Source organism: Dasypus novemcinctus, chromosome 1, assembly GCF_030445035.2.
Source record: "Dasypus novemcinctus isolate mDasNov1 chromosome 1, mDasNov1.1.hap2, whole genome shotgun sequence".
NCBI lineage: Eukaryota > Metazoa > Chordata > Mammalia > Cingulata > Dasypodidae > Dasypus > Dasypus novemcinctus.
The window spans coordinates 183099714-183120255 of record NC_080673.1 but is presented as its reverse complement, the minus strand read 5'-3'; the positions used below and the strand labels follow the sequence as shown (position 1 = coordinate 183120255).

General features: G+C 44.7%; 1 long non-coding RNA gene and 1 pseudogene across 1 annotated transcript in view; both read left to right on the top strand.

Annotated features, from left to right (window-relative positions):
- LOC139436285 (uncharacterized) overlaps positions 1-15764 on the top strand; it is a 29573-nt gene extending 13809 nt beyond the window's left edge. The window contains exon 3 of the long non-coding RNA XR_011645456.1: positions 15644-15764. This is a non-coding gene — a long non-coding RNA (uncharacterized lncRNA). The remainder of the gene's footprint in view (positions 1-15643) is intronic.
- On the top strand, positions 13707-14173 carry LOC101436169 (ubiquitin-conjugating enzyme E2 L3 pseudogene; annotated as a pseudogene).
- Positions 15765-20542: the final 4778 nt, after the last annotated feature.

Here is a 20542-nt window from a genome sequence, read left to right as displayed (position 1 = left end):
CAAGGACCCATCCTTAGACCATCCTTCTTCATTGGTCTTTGTCCTTGCACTTGGGGGATTGTTGCTGTTCCATTGGGGAATGCAACAGAGCTCTCCAGGAAGGGAACTCAGCACTCCCTCAGTTGTCATGTGTATCTCTATCCTCTATGACAGTACCCAATGAACATCTGAACATATCTATATACTCTATGTGCATGCCCTGGAGAACTCCCTCCCACACATGCATCCCCCATCAATGACACCCCACACCAGTTCTCCTCCCCTGCCATAGTTGAAACCTTCTATGATCCAGAACTTCTTAAAAAATGAAGCCTAATATATTGCCAAATTCAATTAGTAGGAAAATGAAATAGTATTGACAGGTTTAAAGATTAGAAATAGAATAATACATAATTATTTAGAAAAACTAAAATAAAGTAAAAAATAAATTGGGGTATTAAAAATGAAAAATATCATAAAAACTTTGTTTTTGATGTTTTGCTTTTCATCACAGTAATAGGTGTTTCTCTGCACATACAGTGGCAAGGCAATCTCCTCCATTCATTCCTCAGTGTCTACATTTTTAAATTTTAAATTTTGTCTTCTAAAAAGTTTTACATCACAGTAAAGTCACATATACAATAGAGGGGACTCCCATATACCCAACATCAAACACTTTTTTCCCACTTCCCCAGCAATGATCTTTTTACATGTGGATGTTATATTTGCTACAGCTGATGTACAAATATTGAAACATAGCTACCAACCATGGTTCCATTATGGCTTACATTATGGTTTATATTTTAGACTGTACACTTTTCTAAATTTTTGGTTGCATTATGGTTTACATTTTAGACTATACAATTTTATAAATTTTTGTTGAAATTTAACATGGCCTATATCCATCATTGCACGATCTTGTGGAACACTTCCATTGCCCTCCAGTTTCCCCCACTTCCATCTATTCTATTGCTCTCTCCCCTTCCCCTCAGGGCCCACAGTGACAACCAAACTTTACTGCTTGAAGGACAAGATTCATAGAAACTTACAACAATGCTGAGCTTGACACTCTTGTCTGTCCTCCCTAGTTGGGAACCACCCATGCTCTCAGGAGACACCCTCTCCTCTGTTTGAGAACATCAGTCCACCCCAGGATGGGGAACAACACTTTCCCACTCATTGAATGTGTCTCCACCCACTGATACAACACAATATGACAAGACGAGCACTCACACACTCCCCAGACGGCTGCCCCAGGTGCACTGTGTGCCAGATGGCCCCCAACAAACATCTTAAATGATTAACCCTTCCTTATTATATTTTCTAAGGAGTTTTTCAACATTATACTTTCAACCACGTACCTGACAATCTCCTATGTTCACTCACTCACCCCAAATCCTCCTCCCAATTCCGTGGGCCATCTGACCCATCCTCCCAACCTTACCCCCCTTAAGCCTGCAAAGCCTCATCCAATATTATCCCCATGCCCCTGTCTTATCCCTTTGCTGCACAACTACTTACCTCTACTTTATCATAGATTTTGCCCATGTAGGCATCAGCTCACAACCTTCCTCTCCCCCACTATTTTCTGTAAGCCTATTGTCCAGTCTCTAGCTCTCTGAGACAGCTTGATTTGCTTAACTCATATCAGAGAGGTCATGTAGCATTTGTCCTTCAATGCCAGGCTTGCTTCACTCAACATAAGGTCCTCAGGATTCATCTGTGTTATCCCGTGTGTTAGTACTGTATTCCTTCTTACAGCTGAGTAGTATTCCATTGTGTGCATATATCACATTTTGTTTACCTATTCATCTGTTGATGGGCATTTGGGTTGATTCCAATTTTTGGCAATAGTGAAAAATGCTGCTATGAACATTGGTGTGCATATATCAGTTTGTGTCCTTGTTTTCAGTTCTTCTGGGTATATGCCCAGCAGTGGAATTGCTGGGTCACATGGAAAACCTATAGCTAGATTTTTTAGGAACTGACAAACTGTCCGCCAGAATGGCTGGATCCTTCTACATTCCCACCAGCAGTGGATGAGGGTTCCCATTCCTCTGCATCCTCTCCAACATTTGTAGTCCTCTGTTTTTTTAATAGCCACCAGTCTAATGGGGGTAAGATGGTGTATTAGTCAGCCAAAGGGGTGCTGATGCAAAATAACAGAAATTGGTTGGTTTTTATAAAGGGTGTTTTATTTGGGGTAGGAGCTTATAGATACCATGCCATAAGCATAAGTTACTTCCCTCACCTAAGTCTATTTTCACATGTTGGAACAAGATGGCTGCCAATGCCTGCAATGGTTCAGGCTTCCTGGATTCCTCCCTTCCAGGGTCCTGCTTCTCTCTGGGTTTAAAGTTCCTTTCTTCCTGGGGCTGGCTTCTCTTTCCTCTGTGTGCTTACTTCCTAGGGCGCCAGCTTAAGACTTCAGCATCAAACTCCAACATCAAAACTCCAACATTAAGAACCCTCCAACTCTGTCCTTTGCCATGCCAACTCTGTCCTTCGGATGTGGCCCAATCAAAGCCCTAATCATAACTCAATCATGTCTAGGTACAGACCAGATTACAAACATAGTCCAATATCTATTTTTGGAATTCATAACCCTATCGAATTGCTAAAGATGGTATCTCATTGCAGTTTTGATTTGCATTTCCCTAATAGCTAGGGATGGTTGAGCATCTTTTCATGTGCTTTTTAGCCATTTGTATTTCTTCTTTGGAGAAGCGTCTATTCAAATCTCTTGCCCATTTTTTAAATGGGTTGTTTGTCTTTTTATTTTCGAGATACAGGATTTCTTTATGTGTGTTGGATACTAGGCTCCTATCAGATAAATAGTTACCAAATATTTTCTCCCATTGGGTAGGTTATCTTTTCAATTTCTTGATAAACTCTTTTGAGGTGCAAAAGGCTTTAATTATCTATTTTTTCTTTCACTGTCTGTGCTTTGGGTGTGAAATTCATGAAGCCATTTCCTATTACAAGGTTCTGTAGAGGCTTTCCTACATTGTCTTCCAAGGTCTTTATGATCTTTTTTATTATATTTAGATTTTTGATCCATCTTGAGTTGATGTTTGTATAAAGTGTGAGATCGTAATCCTCTCTCATTCTTTTGCATATGGATATCCAGTTCTCCAAGCAACATTTGTTGAAGAGGCCATTCTCTCCCAGTTGAGTGGCCTTTGTGGCCTTGTCAAGTATCAGATGACTGTATATGCGAAGATCTATATCCAAACTCTCAATTAGGTTCCATTGGTCAATGTGTCTATTCTTGTGCCAATACCATGCCGTTTTGACCACTGTAGCTTTGTAGTATATTTTAAAGGCAGGAAGTGTGATTCCTCCAATTTCATTTTTCTTTTTCAATATGTCTTTGGCTATATGGGGCCTCTTGCTCTTGCAAATAAGATTCATAGTTTTTCCAGTTCAGTAAAAAATTCTGTGTTGATTTTTATTTGGATCACATTAAATCTGTACATCAGTTTCTGTAGGATAGACATCTTAATGCTATTTAGTCTTTCTGTCCATGAACAGGGAATATTCTTCCATTTATTTAAGGCTTCTTTGACTTCCTTTAACAGTGTTGTGTAGTTTTCTGTGCACAAGTCTTTCATATCTTTAGTTACACTTTTTCTTAGTTATTTGGTTTTTTTAATTTACTATTGTAAATGGTATTTTTTTCTTGATTTCCTCCTTGGATTGCTCATTATTGGTGTATAGAAATGCTACTGATTTTTGCATATTGATCTTATAACCTGCAACTTTACTGAACTCATTTATAAGTTCTACAAGCTTTGTTGTAGATTTCTCAGGGCTTTCTATGTACAGGATCATATCATCTGCAAACAGTGAAATTTTGATTTCTTCCTTTCCAATATGAATGCCTTTTATATCTGTTTCTTGCCTCAGTGCTTGAGCAAGCACATCTAACACAATGTTAAATAGGAGCAGTGATAGTGAACATCCTTGTTTCATTCCTGATCTGAGAGGGAAGGATTTTAGGATTTCACTGTTGTATATGATGTTAGCTGTGAGTTTTTCATATATAGCCTTGATCATGTTCAGAAAGTTTCCTTCTATTCCTATCTTTTGCAGTGTTTTTATCAGGAAAGGGTGTTATATTTTGTCAAATGCTTTTTCTGCTTCTATAGATATGATCATGTGATTTTTTTCTTTCAATTTCATTCTGTTTATATGGTGTATTACATTGATTTTCTTAGGTTGAACCATCCTGGCACAGAGACCAGTCATTCTGGATAATAATAACAATAATAATAGCTAAATTTTTTTGAATACTGTCTATGTGCCAGGTACTCTCCTAACAGCTTACATATATTTATTTATTCCTCTTTTATATTATTATATTTTCTAGTTTACAGATGAGGAAACTGAAGCACATAGAGGTCACATAGTTAGATACTGATAGAGTTGGGAATCCAACTGAAAATCCTTGATTATCGGGGCTTGTTCTACAGTTGCTTAAGGGTCATGGTAATTGGAACTGTTTCCTGGAAGTGGAGAAAGGGGAGTAGTGGTAGCTAGCTTCTCCTTGCTCCAGAGTCTGGTATTTGGCAGACTTGGGTCAGTTGCTTTGCATTTGCCAACCAAGTCCTCTCAAGAGAAAGACACAGGTTTCTGTTTCCATTTTTGTTTTCAGATTCTTTATTAGACTGATGGATGAATGGATGAATCAATAGGAAGAAGGGCTCATTTCAGGTTGTGGGGCAGCCTACCTAATATCTCAAGAATATGTATTATATCAACACCCTCAGCCCTAACAATTTTTTTTAAAAAGAGAATTTAGCCCAGGGAAAGAGGGAAAAATGAATGACTGCTCCTTTGTTCCAACTAATTCTTAGTGGCCTGCATTTGGAATTGAAAATTAATCTTTTATGATGTAGAATCTTGACTCAAAACTTGCATATGTCATTCAAGGACAATGTTTAGAGTGCTTTTACTCCAGCTAGGTGCTGGGGGTACAGCAATGAATGGGACAGGTGGGGCTCCTATCTGCACATACATATTGCTACAATTAAATAAAATATTTAATGAGAAAATGCAACACAATGCCTGGGAGCTAGTACATGCTCAATGAGTGTCAGTTGAGGGAATGAATGAAATAAAACCAGCAATTTCTATGCTGTCTGATTAAGTGAGCTCAGAGATCACTTAATTCAATGCTCTCCAATCTTTCATCATTTGCATATCACTACTATTATTTTCACCGTATTCACAAGCTCTCTTACTATTATTTATTTAATATTTGTTTTTAAAGGCTAATCACTTATTTTTGGCTTAAAAATTATATTTGAAATGAAAATATTCTATTATTATGAATGGAAAATTATCATTTGCCATAACTAGAAAGTAATATATATAATGGAAAAAATAAAAACAGCAATATGGTTCAGTACTAGCCAGTTATTTCTGCTTGGGAAATGTTCTTAGCCTGAGACTTCTCATCTAGTGTTCACAAAAGGCAACTTAGTAGTGTTAGAAAAGATTTAAAGCCATGCTAGCCCCCAACTGAGACTCTCTCATACAAGGTATCTGTAATGACAAAATGACACTTAGAATTCAGGAACGCTTTTAGATGAACATGCATTTTATTCAACTCAACAGTGATTACATAAGCAGTACACAGCCGTGCAAAATTCTTCACTCAGTTTTCAGATCGTGAATACTTAGTGAATATATGCATTGGCATATGAATCCTTCTTGGCACCTAGAAAAATGCTTAGCACACAATAGGTGCTCAATAAATGTTTGTTGAATGAGTGAATGGAAGGATGAAGGAATGGACCTGCAGTCCTCTCAGGGGTCTATTATTCTCAGAAAATTCTCCCAGTTTACTGTTCTTAGAATCTTTGCAGGAACTTTTTTCATGTTTGTCTATGAGTCCTAGCTAGATTGTCTGCAGGGAAAGCTATTCCAAGTGATTTCACAGAAGTACAAGGGGCTTGCTCGTCCCATTAGAGACTTGCTCATTCATTCACTCATTCATTCGTTGGCTGGTTAATTGGTTCTGGCTTCTTTCTCTGACTTCACTCTTCATTCCTTGTTTCCTCTGAATGTCATAACTCTCCATCTGCAATAAATATCCAGAAGTTCCTGACAGATTAGCTGCCTATCCGTAGACCTATATCTGACCAAGGTCTTAAAAATGCCAGGAAGCTCCATGCCTGTTCCTAGAATCATCTGGGAAGCTTTTAAAACATTTCATTGCCCAAGCCTCAGCCCAGGTGGACTGAACTGAACTCTCTGGAGGAAGGACCTGGAAGTTTGTCAGGTTCTCTAGATGATTCTGTTGCAGCAAGTACTGAGAACCAAGGAACTCCATGCTCCTCTGGAGAATAATCAGATCAAATAATTGTAAATCCCCGGGGCTCCCTACCCCTGTTTCAGTCTCCCAAAGATGCTGCCCTCTTGCTTTGACCAACCTTACTGACTCTCATTTTCCCACCTGGAGACACACGGAAGACTCTCTGAGCACCAAGGCGGTAGCTACCGGGAAAAATATGACTATGACACAAGAAAGTACTTGTGGGGAAACCAGAAATAGGAAATAGGCAACTTCAGAAAGAGAATGAGCTAGGGATCATGCTATTCATTCATTCATTCATCAACTATTCATTGACTGTTAAGTACCAGGCTTGGTACTTGGTGCTGGGGACACGGGTGACCAAGACAGCCAGTGCCCAGCCACATGGGGTTGCAGTCCAGCAGGATTGAGAGAGGTTAAACTTTTGTAAGGTGTGATGTCCGTTATGGTAGAGAAGAGCAGGGTGCTCTGAGGACATGCACCAAGGGACTTAACCTGGTTTAGGGGAGAGGGACAATTTTATTGAAGAACTAATAATTAAGCTGAGACCTCAAAGATGAAAAGCTGTTGACCATGCCAGGGTAGGCCTTACAAGAGCAGAAATCATGTTTATCTTGTTCACTGTTGTACTCCCAGTGCTAGCTCAAGGTAGAGGCTCAGTTGATTTTTTTTTTTTTTTTTTAGATATGGGGTGCTGGGGATTGAACCTGGGATCTTGTACGTGGAAAGCCAGCGCTCAACCGCTGAGCCACACTGGCTTTCCCTGAATTGTTTTTTTCATGTGTTTTGCTTGTTGCTTGTTTTTGGTTTTTCAGACGGCACTGGGAACCAAACCCGGGACCTCCCGGGTAGGAGGCAGGTGCCCGACTGCTTGAGCCCATCTGCTTCCTCAGTTGATTTTTGTTGAATGGAGGATTAAATGAATGAATGGCGGCATGGGGTTGTTTGCAGACTTGAAAAACCAAGGAGAAAGTTTAGCACGTCTAAAGTCAGGAATGACAGAAAGAAAATCTCAAGGTTTTTTTTGGAGAGGTAGGCAGGGGATAGATCAGTAAGTCTCCTAAGCCATGAAAAGGAAATTGGACTTTATCTTGGGTCAAGGGGAAGCCAGTGAAGATTCAGGCAGAGCAGTGGCTGGTCAGATTTGTATTTTAGAAGCAGGCATTTTGGCTGCAGTGTGGGATTGGTTTGGTGGGGCAAGTGGGAAATTGGAGACCAACGATGGGTGAAGATGCAAGCGTATGATAATGTGCTGTAAGGGTTGGGGAGATGAGAATTATACAGGCAGAATAGGTAGGGTTTGGTGATTGATTGGATTGCAGGTGCAGAAAGGAGCAGAGGCAATTCAGCTAAGCCCAACTCAGCTGACTTAGAAAGCCTGGAGAACCGTGATGCCATTTGCTAAGGCAGAAAGTGCTAGGGGCAGTACAGGTTTGGCATACGATGCAGTGTTGTTCTTCAGGCATACTGAATTTGGGGTGCCCATGAGCCATTAGAGTGGAGCTGCCCAACAGGCAGGTGGATGGATGTGCTGGTAGCTCAGGAGGGAGACCTGGGCCAGTGGTGGGACTATGCAGAGAGGTGGCAGCCAAAGCCATGGGAGTGGTAGATCACTAGGAGGATTGTGTAAGGGGACAGGGAGAGAACTGAGTTATTTCACATTTTGCAACTGTCTTGGCCACAGTCAATTAGCTATTGTTATACCAGAGGCTTGCACAACCCCTCTTTCACTCAAGGGATGCTCACTAAATCATAAGCTGATTTGCTAAATCTTTTGCCTGGTCCTAATAACAGCTATCATTTATTGACCAACAATAAAACAGGTATTAGGCACACTGGTACTTGTTAACTGTGTGACTTTGGGGAAAGAACTTAGCATCTCTGTTTCTCAGTTTCCTAATTCTCAAAATGGGGCTAAACGTACTTACTTCCTAAGGTTGTTGCGAGGGCTGAATGCGTTACTCTGTGTAGGTGCTTGGAACCATCGTGGCACATCGTGAACACTATTTGAGATTTGATCTCTATCACCTCTATTATCATTGCTGCTTTTTTATCCTCCCAATTACTCTGCACAGTAGGAATTCGTTGCATCATTTTCAGGATGAAGAAGTAGAGGCTGAGAGAGGTAAAATAATTTGCCCACAGTGTACCCCTAATCAATAAGGACTCGATGACCAGAAATGGAAATCCACTTATGCTCCTTGAGTAAAGAAGGAGGATGGATACGGGGTTCTCTCCCAGAAACCAAGCAGATGATTCAACTGTGTACGTCAGGGGACCACTTGGTTGCAAACAAGAGAAACCAACTCTAGTTTAACCAAAGCGAAAATGAACTTAAAGGGAAAATGAGGCTCACAGAACTTAAGGCTGACAGAGCAGGGTCCGAGGCAGCTCTCGAGAGGCGAGAAGGGGCAGGGGCGGCCCGAGCAGGCAGTCATGATCTTGGCCACTGGTGTGAATGCCCTCCACGGGTCACCAGCTCAGGATTCATGTCCTGGTGGAGGCCACCTTGTCTGCCCAGCTCAGAACGCGAGCCTGTAAATGGCAGCCCCAGAGGGTGGGCAGAAGGATCTAGCGCCCCCTAACATAGTGAGAGGTGTGGGGGTGTGCTTCCCTGCAAGATGACTCACAGTGGGGAGAGGTCACTCCCCAAAAGGAAAAGGGGCACCTTTTGGAAGGCAATGGGTGCTGGAGAGCCAAGAAGATGCAGCCCTGCCCTTCACCCAGCCTTGACCACAGACTGATCAGAGGAGGGTGAGACTCTCTCCAATCCTCCTCTGGGCCCTCTTTGATTTTCTACTTTATCCTCTTCCCCTCACTCCTTGAAAACTGACTTTTTCTGCATCCTGGATCATAGGGTAGAAAATGGATGTCCACAGTCTTGGGATGTTCTGACTAGTCCAGCCACAGTGGGACTGAAATCTCTTAGGACCATTTCAAATTTCTGAGCAAAGGACTCATTGGTCCAGCTCAAACTGGGTGCCAACTTCTGGTCCAATCCTTTGTGCCCAAGGGGTGGATTGGGAGGGGCACTTTGCAGGAAAGGACTGGGGATTCTAAAAGGATATGAACCCCAAGTTTGTGGGATTATAAGTCCCTGACTGCTCATCAAGAGCAGTTCCATGCTCTGAGGTCTCCACACCAATGTTGGGGGAGCTGGCGTCGTGTGGTGTCACCCTGAGAATGGAGGCTCTTAGACGCTCTAGCAGCTCAGAAGTACAGAGATGGCAACCAGATGCTGGGTTTTTTGTTTGTTTGTTTTTTATTTCTGAGGTACCAAGATGGAGGATTTGAACCTGGGACCTCATATTTGGGAAGCCACCTTTCAATCACTGAGTCACATTGGCTTCCCTGAGTTGGTTTCTCTGTTTGTCCTTGCTTTTAGGAGGCACCAGGAACTGAACCTGGGACCTCCCATGTGGGAAGCAGGCGCTCAACTGCTTGAGCCACACCTCCTCCCCAGACACTGTTCTTTACCAGGCAAGACGCAGGGGTGCACATGGCTGGTGGAGACTATTCTGCAGATGCTGAAGGAGTGGGTGGGGTGAGGGGGAGGCAGCACAAGCATGATTTGGGGACTGTGTTTTCTGTGCGAAGATGTACAAAAGAAATGAAGGTCCTGTTCCCTGCAGTCAGGGAGTGGTGCCCCGCGCCTTGCCGATTAGGAGGACTCCAGCTCTTGGAGCTCTTGTGAATTGGGGAAGAGGGAGAGGGTTGGAGAATAACCCTGGCACCGGGGGATTGTAACCCAGGAGGGGACTCAGCCCAAGTCCTGCATTGTGCAGATTCAGATTCAGAGGTTTGGGGACGGGTCACCGGGCTGGTGTCAGAGCTGGAACCTGGAGCCAGGTCTCCATATCTTGGCCTGGGGCACTCTCCACACTGTCCGACCATTTACTGGGCTTTATTTGTAGGGGAGGACTTCCTTGTGAACTTCACTGTCCAGAAGGAAGGTCATGAGCTACCCTCAGGACAGCTGGGGGTCTGGTGTCACCTTGGATTCCACAGTTAATCCCAAATGTCAGCTGTTGGCTGGGATATTCCTTTCCCCTCCAATGGTCCGAGAGAGGATTAAGGGCTTGTTGGTCAGGCCAGTTGCAAGTCCTCAGCACATTCTCTCTCAACTGCTCCAGGAAGCTTGTTCTTGGACCTGGACCCTTTGGGGCCCCAGGAAAACCTTCTAGCTCCAGTTTCGCTCTAGGCTGGTCTGAGATCAGCGCAAAGTCATCTATCCGGGAATCTGGGATGTGGGCGCATGGGATAAACGAAATAACCCTGGAGAACTGGCTCACTTCGCCAGCCAGGGAGGACCCTTCCGGGGGCTCCAACGAAATTTTGCTGAAGCCACGGCTGATCCGCTCCTGGGTTCTGAGGGTAATTTATAAGTCTTCCTTGTCTTTTTTTAAAACTGCAGTGTTAGCATGTATTTTTGAATAGGTCATAAATATATCCAGAGAGTTCAAAGTTCAAAAGGGCTAAAGGGTTTGCAGTGAAAAGGCATCCGCCCACTCCATGTTCGCAGCAGGCGGTTCTGCCACCTGAAGGCGGCGGGTGGTAACTGGGACGTTTTTGTCAAGCTCCGTTTCACAGAGAACCTGCCAGAACCAGTGGTGTTTGGGCCAAGAAATTATCCGGGAGGGAAACTGCTGGCTGGAATCTATGTCTCCTGAATCCCAGCCTAGCCAGGCACACCTTGAGAGCCTCCGAGAGGCAGTGGGCCACAGGCTGGCTCCGAGGGCAGATACCTGATCCTCGGTCTCCCCTCCGCTCCCTGTGGAATCCCAGGCAAGTCCTGGCCTCTCCTCAGTGAGCTCATCTGTAAAACGGAGGGAGGAGTGGAAGAACTGCCTTCACCCTCTGGATGAGAGGATCCCACACGGTCACTCAGGGCTCACACGTTACCAGGCACAGGTGCTGCACTTTTGACTCTTGCTATTACCTGCTCAGGGTCTAATGGCTAGAATACAAGCTTCTTCCAGACAAGGCTGTGCCGGTCAGGAGCGCCACTGTATACCTGCTCCCTGGTCCAGCGGCAGGCATGTGGCAGATAATCAATGACCATCCAGGCTAAAGTGGTGAGGCACTTGCTGTGCCAGGGACTGTACTAAGCCTCTTACAAATGAACGTGCTCAATTCTCAGAACAACTGCCCTCGGAACTGCCCACATCCTCACCGCATGGATGGGGAAACTGAGGCACAGAGAGGTTGTTTGTCACATGTCTGGAGAACAGCAAGGCCACGAAAGCAGTCTGGCTTAGTGAGGGCACTCAAAGTGACTGACCAGCTCTTCCCTATTTTCCCCAGACTGTCCTGGTTTTAAAACTGCAAGTCTCTCCTCCCAGGACAGACCAGGATGCAGACAGACGAGGGTGGGGTGAGTGAGGCACTTGCCTCAGTGCAAAATTTAAGGTGACTTCAGAAATCTCTGTAATCAAGATAAAGATAATTTCCATGCAGTATTTTAAAAATAATCTAAATTAGCGAGGAAGGAAAACCTTTGATGACCAGAATAAAAAAATTTAAATAAAGAAAGGGTCAGGGCAGTAAGAGTTGCTGCTTCACTGCTCCTGCCTTCAGAACAACAGGTTTGGGTGGGAGAAGCAGGGCCAGCTCTAAGGAGAGGCCAACAGCCTCAGGCAGGTCAGTGGAGACAGGGAGGCCAGCCTCCACCTCCTCTGCTCCCAGGGGGCCCTGCGCCTTCTGGTCGGCTCTTCCTTTGCCTCCTGTGGGCTGGAGGTGGGGGCAGCAGGAGTAGCCGCTGCAAAGCTATGCAAGAGGTGGTTTTCCCTTCCCTCCAGGATGAGTGCGGGGCTAATGCAGGATAAGGGTTGTGGAAGGAAGGCCTGGCAAGTCTCAGTCAGAGAGGACCTTGATGGGAAAATGTCTTGAGCCTAAGGCCTCAAGGAAAACTGTGACAAAGGAAGGAGAAAACCAATGGAGCTGGGTGAGGAGCCAAGGAGGAGAGGTGAGATTGGTCCAATGGCTTTGCCACCAGATAGAGATTGACAGAGTTCAGCGTAGGGTCTCAGGGTGGTAAACACTTGATTTTCTCCCTGAACTTGCTTCTCTCACTTTTCTCCCCCATCACAGTAAACAACCCCACCATCTACCCATTGCACAAGCTAAAATCCTGGGAGTCACCAAAGCTTTGATTTCTTTCTTTTTCTTTTATCTAAGCCAGCAACAATTCAGATGGACTCTATGTCCACCTGTGGTGGCCCAGGGTGACCCACCACCCAGGTTTGACGGGGGCATTTCCATTTTAGCCCTGACAGTCCTCTGTCCTAAGCATCCTGGGACAGTTGCTTAACCTACTCGGCCACAACCACCCTAGTCCAAGTTGCACTAACCCCCACTTTCCTAACTGGTCTCCCTGCTTCACTCAGGACAGTCATTTCTCCATCAAGCAGCAGAGTGGACTTTGAGACAATGACCAGAGGACAGCACCCTATGTTTGAACCAGCCCCGTGGATGCACTTGGACCCACATCCAGCCCCCAGCATTTCCTCTCAGACCCTTTGTGACTGGCTCCTGCTCCCCTCCAGTCTCCCTGGCATCGCACTTCCTCAGTCACTATGCTAGAGCCACATGTCTTCAACGTGCCAAGTCCCCCCCCACTCCGTCTTTGTCTTGTGGTCCCCTCCTCCTGGACTGCTGCTCCCAGATCTCCATATTGGGCCCACTTCTCACAATTTATATCTCAGCACAAACATCACCATTGCAGAGAGTACCCCCCCAACCCAATTTCTATCATGTCACTATTTTAGGCTCCTTATGCATGTGTCATATTCTAAACTGTGTGCCTCTTTGTTTACTTGTTCATTGCCTTCCATCCCTTCTCTGCCCCCTCTGGCATGTAAAATCCCTGATAGCAGAAACCTTCTTTGCCTTCTTCACCACTAAATCCCCAACACCTAGAACAGTGCCCGACACACAGTAGGTGCTTAATAAGTACACAGAAGGAAGGCCTTTCTTCTTAGGATACAAAACTGCACACAAAGCATTTCCTCCCTCCTGGGGCTTTGAGGACTCAGGGGCGAGAAGACCTAATGGGAGGATGCCATAGGTGCTATTTGAGTTGTTCAAAAGAAAAGAGGGTCCCTGGGTTTTTTCTGGAGGTTGTGAGTCCTGATAGAAAATGGGATTTCCAGGGGTGAGGTTAAAAACTCCTCAATGGCTTTCTCACACGTGGAAGGATGGAGGCAAGACTGAGCAACGCATGCAGGACTTCCCTTCGTGAGGTCCTTGAGTTAGGCCTTACAAAGCTATCGATGCCTGGGGGATGATGTGCCATGGTAGTATCAGAGAGCTGTGGAGGGCTTTTTTTTAAAAAAATGATTATTGTGATGGTACACGTATACACAATACAAAATTTCCCATTTTAAATACACAATTCAGATCCAAGATGGCGGCCAGTAGGAGGCTGATAAAGGAGCTTGAAGAAATCTGCAAATGTGGAATGAAAAAGTTCTGTAACATCCAGGTTGATGAAGCTAATTTATTGACTTGGCAAGGGCTTACTCTTCCTGACAACCCTCCGTGTGATAAGGGGGCCTTCAGAATCAAAATCAGCTTTCCAGCAGAGTGTACCCATTCAAACCACCTAAGCTCACATTTAGAACAAAGATCTACCACCTGAACATCGGCGAAAAGGGGCAGGTCTGTCTGCCAGTATTTAGTGCTGAACACTGGAAGCCAACCACCAAAACCAACCGAGTAATCCAGTCCTTCATTGCACTGGTGAATGACCCCCAGCCCGAGCACCCACTTTGGGCTGACCTAGCTGAAGAACACTCTAAGGAGCATAAAAAATTCTGTAAGAACACTGAAGAGTTTACAAAGAAATATGGTGAAAAGCCACCTGTGGACTAAAATCTGCCATGACTGATTCTAGCAAGTATGAGCAGAGACCCCAAGCAATGCATTCAGTCACCCCACAAAACAGAACTCTGTGGAAAATTGACACGTACCTCCACCTGGCATCTGCGTGTGGCAGTTACTAACTTTCTATAGTTTTCTTAATCAAAAGTGGTCTAGGTACCTGTAAGGAAAAGATTAAAAATGTAAGATGTAAAATAAATAAATAAATACACAATCCAGTCAATTCAGTGGTATTCAGTGGCACACCAGTGGCTGTGCTATCACCACCACCATCAATTGCCAATGCTTTTCCATCACCCCAAACAGAAACTCTGCCCCATCCATCCATCCACCGGAATATCATCCCACCATAAAAAGGAATGAAGCACTAATACAACAAGGATGAACCTTAAAAACACTATGCCACATGAAATAAGCCAGATACAAAAGAATAAATATTGTATGAGTCCACTTATTTGAAATACGTAAGATAGGCAAATCCATGGGGACAGAAAGTGGATTAGATGCTACCAGGAATGGGAGCAGGAGGTGAATGGGGAGTTGTTACTGCTCAATGGGGCAGAGAGAGAGAAAGAGAGATAGACAGAGAGTAGATACCACATTTTGTGCATGAAGGGTGATGGAGGGCTGTTGAATGGAGGGGTTTCTCTGAGGGAGGTGATTGTGAAGGAGGGTCACACTAATAAAACTGCTCTGGAGACTGTGGCATGTGGGGGGCTGGTGGAACGTTCCATGATGCTCTCCTGCAGCCATGGGGCTCCATGGGGCTGGAGAGAGAGATTTCTTAAACTTCTTTGGGTCAAGGTCTCTGTGAATATGAAGAAAGCTCTGGACCAGTTCCCCAGAAAAATGCACACACATACATATGTAGGTATGTATATGTAGGTATACCTATGTATGTAGGTATACCTACATACCTACATATGTATACCTACATACATAGAAAAACTTGCATTCAAATCCAACTCAGTTGCCAAATGTGTGTGTGTGGTGTGTGTGTTTTGTGTGTGCCCATGAGTTTGACTTTTGTATGTGGAAAGGATTATTCAGAAGAAAAATCAGTTTTAAAAGAATTATTTAAAATTAAAGTATCACCTTTCAAAAACTCTACTTCTTCCTTCATCTTAAGTTCGGTTCACAACTGTCTTTGTACTACTTATAAATCCAGCAAAGTTTAAATAACTAGTTCAAAAGCACTTTATTTACATTTTAAACTAAATTTATGCTTTTAATATATTTGGTTTCTTTTTCCTTTTTAAGATACTGGAATTGTCTGATATAAAAAACTTTCTGGAATACCTAAAGAAATTTCATAAGTCCAACAAATTATGCCTAGAAATGATGGGTTTTAAATTCTCTTAAGTGTTCCAATATATCTTACAAATTTAAACCTAAGGCAATTGCCTTATTCTACTTTTCTGGGCATGGGAACAAGAAATCAATCTTCGAACTTTCCCTTAGGTCGCTTTCCTGTGTCTCAGAAGTTTTCTTTACCCTGTGAGCTGCCTAAGTGGGACTCGAGAGCAGCGCTTCGCAGTAGGCAGAGCACAGACTGAGGACAGAGGTGCTAAACGGCAGCCCCTACCAGGTAAGATTCTTTTACACAAAGAGGAGACAGTCTAGCTCAGGATTTCTCACCACGGCACTGTTGACATTTGGGCCCAGATAATATTTTGTTGTGGGGGCTGTTTTGTGCCTTGTAGGAGGTTTGGCAGCACCCCTGGCCTCTACCCACTGGATGCCAGTAGCACCCCCTTCCCCTTGTAACAGCCAAAGGTGTCACCTGGGGGCAAAACTGACCCCAGTCGAGAGCCCTTGCTCTAGCTGCTTTAAGTAGAGGGGGCTCTATTAAGGAGAACGAGGTACTTTCAACTGCCTTGGAGGCATGAGCAGGAGGCTGGAACACCCCCAACAGGCCTTTCTGAGGCTCAGCCGCCTCCACCCCAATTACTGGGTGCCCTGTAAGAAGGGATCCTCTTCATCCTTTTTCTTTTTAAAATCGTGGCAACTTATATGAAACATAAAATTTGCCACTTCAGCCATTTTTAAGTGTACAATTCAATGGCATTAATTATAGTTGCAGTATTATTCAACCCACCACAATCCATTGCCAAAGATTCCCTATCAGCCCAAACAGAAATTCTATACCCACTAAACAAAAACTCCCCACACTCTTCCCTCCGGGTTCTAGTAACCTCTAATCTAATCTCTGTCTCTATGAATGCGCTGATTCTAGAGACTTCATGCAAGTAGAATTATACAACATTTGTCCTTTTGCATCTGACATTTCACTAAGTATGACACTTTAAAGGTTCATCCACGTTGTCACATGTATTAGTAATTAACTCCTTTTAAGGCTTAATAATATTCCATTACATGAATACACCTCATTTTATTTACCCATTCACCTGTAGATAGATACCTGGATTATTTCTACTTTTTGGCTATTGTGAATGCTGCTGGTATAAACACTGCTGTACAAATATCCACTCAAGGCCCTGCTTTCACTTCTTTGGGTAATGTAACTACAGGTGGAATTTCTGGGTTGTATGGTAATTCTATGTGTTACTTTTTGAGGCACTACCAAACTGTTTTCCACAGTGGCTTGAACCAGTTTATATTTTTACGCTCAATGTACCAGGGTTCTGGGAGGGTGGATCATGCATGTGGAAGGTTATTGAAATGCTGAGAAAGATGACTAAGCACTGATCCTTGGATTTAGCAACATGGAAGGCAGTGGTGACCTTGACAAGTGGGTTTAATGGCATACTGAGGACAAAAGTTTGGTCAAAATGGGTTCAATGGGTTCAAGAGATAAGGGGACTTTTATGTAACATTTATATAATCTAAAGCCTCTTTAAAAAAATATTTTTAAAAGACTGAAGGGGATAGAGTAAAGGAGTACAGACAGGGAATATGGGCAATTCTTTCAAGGAATTTTGCTATAAAGAAGAGCGAGAAAAATGGAGCAAGAGCTAAAGGGGGATGTCAGGGTCAAAAGAGGGTTTCCAAAGATCGAAGATGGCCAGTTGTTTGCCTATAGGAAACATTGGGAGAAGGCGAAGAACTAGATGATGCAGGAAAGAGCTAGAGAAGGCACAACTGATGGCCAGATGTCCCAGAGCTAGGGGGAGGGGGCAGGGGGCTGCCTGTAATCTAAGGACAGTTCAGCCACGTAACGAGGGAATGTGGAGAATATGGGTACCAATTCGGGAAGTTCAGTAAATGTGATGGCAGAAGGATGGGGTAGGTCTCTTTTGAGTGCTTGCATTTTCTCAACTGGAGTAGAAACAGCATTAGGTGCAAGAGAGGAAGGATGTTTGTGATCCCTGTTTACAAAAGCAAAAACAGGTTAAATCCTCTAATAGTAGACAGCCTGCGGCTGGAGCATGACCTTCCCCCCTCTGTCTTTCAATGCAGAATGCTAGTTGGACGTGCACTTGGGGGCTCCAACTCTGGCCTCACCCAGGGTCATGGGCAGTGTGTGCTCAGTACTCACTTGCCCATCAAATATCCCTCAAGGGCCCTGGATCTGCCCCGGGGCTCACCTGCATTAAGAAGTGAGGTCACCATGAGGTCCCAGTAGAATGAGGCTGGACGCTGCAGGTCTGCTGGGTATGAACGGAAGTGAGGTGTGTGCAACCACAGAAGACTCAGTGCTGCCTCTGGCTCGCTCTTCTGTACGAATGTAAGAATTAGGAAAAGGTGCACTGATTGATTGGACACAGCCCCAGGTTAGAACCAAATAAAGAATCCTGTGTCTAGGGAAGAGGATTTGGTGGCGGAAAATGCACCAAAATGGAATCGTGGCAATTCATGGATGGGGTAACTTTTCTTTCAGTCTTTCGTGGCTATTAGAAATCTTTGGTAAATTTCTTTTTTCAGGTATAAGGTTTAGATCAAATTTTCAAGCCATAACTCAGGATTCCCCAGGGTGTCCCAGAGCTCTGTCCCAATCCCCCCTCCCATGGTACCCCAGAGCAGGAAGGCTGACTGGGGGCGGGAAAGCAGAACAGGGAGGGGCTGGGAATCCAGTCCCCACCTGGGATCCCATTGGCGCAATTCTGCTTTAACCTGTTTTATGTGTTTGTCCCAGAAATTCATCAGGCTAGATGGTGTCTAAGGATTGTGCCAATCTAAACATTCTGTACTTTGGTGTTATCTATACATTGTTGATAACGATTGCAGTGCTGATTTTATCTGAACGAACTTTTCCACAGAACTTTCTGCAGGATTATTCGTAAGTACCTGGGAGACAGAGTGCTTTGGCAGGTTCCTGGTGAGAGGGGTCAGTGGGTTACCACTGAATTTGAAGGGTACACTGGAAGCTTCTGGAAAGAAGAGAATTTTGGCCAGATTTACCATAAAGTGGAGGGGCTCTGTGACTTGTACAATGACTCAAAACTGGGAGCGGTCTACTTCCTGAAATAAGAAGCTAATGAGACTAGGCTGCACTTGCCTCAGGGACCCACTGCCATTTTCCTTTGAGTCATGGTCCAGGCATCTACCCCTGGACATCAAAAAGAATGAAATAATGTAGCAGTTAAAAATGCAAGTCTCCTTGCCCTTGCTCAGGGCGTTAAAGCCTCAAGCAGCGGAGGGAAAGGATCTCAATTATGTAGAGTTCCTTTAAGGACAAATAGCTTGTACTGTTAGCATTAATTAGCAGGTGTTCCCCACGTGCAATTCCTGTACACCTTCCTAGGAGCGCAGCAGAGGGGAAGCAGCCCCTCTCACCCGATACACTTCTGTGATGGTACAGAGCCAAAGAAGGGACATCAGCATTTCCTGTGGGGTGACACTGGGTGATGCGTGATGCTTGCAATCAGGGATCCTCTCAAGTGCCTTCCTTCCTAAGGTAAGCCAGGCTCTGATCAAGGGGGAATTAGCAAAAGACGGGTCATCATTTTGGTGACTTAGCTCAGTCCTCTGTGTCATTCATCCCACAAGTGTCAACTGAGATCTACTCTGAGCCAGTTGGGGGAGGTGACAGGGAATGAGCGACAAAAGTCCTTGCCCTCATACAGTGTACTGTCACCGAGAATTTAAGTGCCAGGAAGAACTAAGCAGCGATGCCAGGCAGAGTAGCAAACTCACAAGCAGCTAGGGTGCGGCATTTGGACTGAGATGCCTTCTGTCTGGCTCCTATGGTTGGGTTTTGGGAGTTTTATTGTTTGTTTTTAATTTAAGCCAACATCTAAACATGCTGAAATTTCACCTGAAATTCTTCACTTCTGGCTTCTGAGATGTGAAGCAATGCAACACAGGCCCTAATTACTGACAGCAACAATCGGCAGAAACTGAGAAGTGGCTATCCCTTTTAGAGTGGGTGGGCTCGTTGCTCTCAGCCCTTTTGTTACACTTGCCATTTCCACTCAACCTACCTGACTGCAGCCCTGGGTCATCGGTCAGAATTCTAGCTGACAGGGGTACCGCCTCCATGGGAACCACTCCCTGAGTCCCACTGTCACACATCCTCTTTGATTTTGTTCATATTCAAGTACTAAGTGAACAGCTACTGAGAACCATACCCTGGGCTAGGTACCCGGAGATAGGAAGACTAATAAGCACAAATCTTGCTCTTCCTCAAGGAAGGCTTCCTGGAGGAGGTGATATGGAAGAAGAGGAGAGATGAGGCTGGAGGTGTGAGCCGGAGCTGTGGGGGTTCCGCTAGAGCAGGATTTGGTTTCTGTCTTAAAGACCAGCAGTGCTCAGCAGTGCTCAGGCTTTAGTGCACATCGGAGTCACCTAGAGAGCTTCTGGTTGGGTAGATCTGGGGCGGCATCTCACAAGCTGCACTGATAGCAAGTTCCCACGTGCTGCTGGGGCTGCTGGCTTGGGGAATCACCCTTGGGAAGCCACTGTTTAGACAAGGGGGAACTATTGTGAGTTCGCTGGCCTCTCCTCCAGCTGGCCTGACTCTACACTTAGTGTCTAGGAAAAAATAAAATATCTTTGGCTGTACGAACTGTGTCCAGGCCTGCTACTGGACTGCCGCTTCGGTGAGACAGAGTTAGGTCACCTGGCAGTAACACCAGTGCTGGGAGCAGGCTTTTTACTCAGAAACCACTGATCCAGAAATTTGTGCTGCCAGAAAGCCAGGCGTGGAGGGGCCTCCCTGCTACAGATGGTGTTGGAGCAGGACAGAGGCCAGCCCAGCACTGAGCTGGGCTGGGGACTGAGAAAGGCACAGGAAAAAAGTATATAAGGAGAAGAGCCTGCAGGTAGAAAATGGATATGTTAGTATCAGGGAAAAACTCCAGGCTGGGACCTCATCAGGTGGAGGTGATGCAGAGAGCAGGGAGCCTTCTGAGATCCTGGAGGCAATGAAAATGTGGGTATTTGCACGGACTTGAGCAT